The sequence below is a fragment of the Pinus tabuliformis genome, chromosome 5_2 (assembly GCF_031772625.1).
Source record: "Pinus tabuliformis cultivar Carrire ecotype Pingquan chromosome 5_2, CPIR1, whole genome shotgun sequence".
NCBI lineage: Eukaryota > Viridiplantae > Streptophyta > Pinopsida > Pinales > Pinaceae > Pinus > Pinus tabuliformis.
Genome location: NC_142306.1, coordinates 629,957,997 through 629,961,404, shown reverse-complemented (window position 1 = coordinate 629,961,404; position 3,408 = coordinate 629,957,997).

Here is a 3,408-nt window from a genome sequence, read left to right as displayed (position 1 = left end):
AATCCTTGGTAACAGATACATGTTCTTTATAATCACTTTATTTAACTACCTATAATCGATGCATATCCCTATAATACCATCATTCTTCTTCACAAACAATACTAGTGTGCCCTATGGAAAGACATTTGGCCTAATTTTTACCCCTTATCCAACATTTCCTTCAACTACAGCTTTAACTCTACCAACTTATGTGTACTCATCGTGTAAGGTGCCTTTAATGCTGGAGTTTCCCCTGGCACCAACTCAATAGAAAGGTGTACTTCCCTATGAGTGGAAATTATGAAATATCTTAAGGAAATACATCCTGAAACAACTGTAGAAATAGGTACCTACTCAAAACATTTGCATGCTAAACTTCCTTACCTTTATCACTAGAAATGTGCACTGCAAATAATACACACTCCTTCCTGCAACTACGCTTTGCCTGCATAGTTTTCATCATTATAAATGATGTTGCTTTCTTCTTACCCTGCAAGACTCTTTGTTCCCCATTGTCATCCAAGAACTCAATGGCTTTGTCATAACAATCCACCTTGGTTCTATGAAGGTACAACGAATCCATGACCAACAACATACTGTATAATCCCAATGGTAATACATTCAAATGTGTTGAGGTAGGCATACCATTCAAATCAAATGTACAATCTCTTACCCAGTGATGAACTCTCTTCTTGGTACATGTAGCCAACTTCACTAACCAAGAATCTGCATGCACTTATTTATTCAAACCACACTTATCCACAAGGTTAGGATTAACATAACTATAATTAGATCCATGGTCAATAAAAATAGAAAAAACTTTATCACAAATCTTACCATCCATCTCAATGATATATTCTTGATGGTCTACCTATCTATTATCCAGTACTGCATAGATCCTAGGAATAATCTGCCCAACATATCCCACTGTTTGTGCCACCCGAGCACTGTAGATTTGCGATCTACCACCCTGATACTATGGACAATATCTCCTACGATGCTCTCCTCCATAATTCCAACACCGCATGAGCTCCTTATTCTTCTCGTCAGATTGAAGTCCATGTCCTCTGTCAGATGTATTGAAATTCTTAGATGGCACTGCATTCTCTTTATTACATGTACCCTGAGGTATTTCTTGCTTCTTATCTCATTTTCCTTGGTTCCTTGCATTACCTTTCCAGTCCGTCTTAGTCTTAGAACTACACTTCGATTACTCATAGAAATGCTTTAGCTTTTGGATGAACTCCTCCAATGATCGAGGCTCATCGAACTCAATCTTGTCTTTGAATGCAATTGATAACCCACTAGTGAATCTATGAATCTTGGCCTTCTCCTCCTTGAGGTAAGGCACATACCTTAGTAGCTCCAAGAATTTGCTAGTATACTCCTCATCTATCAATGATCCCATCTTTAGCTAATATAATTCTTTTGCCCTATCATCAAAGTATCTCTCTGATGGGTACTTTTTCTTGAATAGTCTCTCGAACTCATTCCAAGTCAAGTCCTCCTCCTGAATACCTCTGACATTATTCACATATTCCCACCAAATATCTACTTTACCTTTAAGACTGAATGTATCTATTATGGTTTTCATGTTATCTGAATAATCATGAAACCTGAAGAACTTCCTCATACCAAGAAACCATTCTTATGCATCTTGTGATTTCTTCATCTCTCCATTGAATGTAGGTGGATTTTATTTCTTAAACTCATCTTGAAAATATCCCTTGTCACTCCTCCTGTGAGGATGACAATGATGACGATCATAATGTTTATCAGAACCAGAACTAGAATAGTATATGCATCCATCACCTCTCCTATTCGGATTATCCAAAGACCTATCATCTCTGATCATGTCATCTCTATTTGACCTATACTCACCACGAGACTTGGTGCCACATGCCCCATTAGTTCTCATGGCTGATCCAAAGTGGTCCCTGTCGCTACAATGTTGACAAACTCCAAAGTATAAATGCATTTAAATTTTCTTGTTTCTCTTGTGCCTATATGATTCTATCATTTTATACCTTACAACTCCTTATTTCTTCCTTTAAGCCTCTCAGTGTGTCTACCAAATCATAAGAATTTCCAACACCATGTTGCTCATCTGATCCATAACGAGATCTCAAGAACTATAGTCTACCATATTGCTAGTCATCTTTGATATCATGCCTATAAGGTATGTCATTTTAGCTAAACCAAATCACAATAAACCAACGTACCTTAGCATAATCCAGGAAGGATACCTCATTTGCACGATCAACAAATCAGCGTAATACATGTATAACATAATCATGACAACATATATAAATATAACACATAATAATATAACCATATAACCATCATTTTAGCTAGAGTCTATTCATTAATGGATGACTATATTAACTACACATACCATGACCTCATGCATGACAACGACCGCCACATCAATGTACACTTGACCACATGTGAATATTAACGTGCATAAAAAATGCATAATCAACCATACACTCATGAAAACACACTCTGCAACAACACCATCAACTTCCCATGGTGACCTCACTGCAACCATAACCCATACCATACAAATGCAACAAGCACATGGTATTACAACACAAGAAACACATATGTAAGTTATATGAATGCATGACCAATAGATAACTTGTCTAGTCTAAGGGGTGAACCATGATCTAATACCACTTTGTAACATCCTCCTCCCACATCTACCTAAGTAACTGGATAACCGAGGTAAACATGTGACGAAAAGTTACTACGATATGATTCAACTCCCTATGTGTCGTCTGAGGAAGTGGAACCGATGTTAACACACCATATAGACCTTCCACATCAGCAAAAAAACCCCCTAGGAGCCATCATAACCACTCAGGTAATCGGTTCCTAGATCCCACTGAGCGTTTAGGTCATTAAACCCACTGACGCTCCCTTGATATGGACAAGCATGCTTTGAGGAGACTCAAGACGCTCCCACAACATGGGTATGCATGCATTTGGGGACCTTTCCCCTTAAACCTATGCTTATGACTCTTAGATTTGTGCCACATTTTTAGGCCCAGAGCATAGGTCACTGCCCAGAACTCAATGATAGGTTTAGAACTGAGAGATAACAAAAAAATAATGATACAAAATAAATTACTTGAACAAGGACTTGACCAGCCCTCTAGTAGAAATGATAAGCATTTCGTCAAACATGTCTTAAATATGAAAGCTACATGCCTTAAGAATAGAACTGAGCATAGGGTTCCCATACTTATCTGAGAATCGCCAAGAAGCATTGATGCCTCAAACACATTAGCTACAATTTCATCTTAGAGAAAGATTCTTCGGCGAAAATCACATGGAATCTCATTTGTCGACGCGTTTCGAACCAACTAGTGTGGTTCATCATCAGGACAAGTTGAAGAAACAGATCTAGCTCATCATGCTAAATAG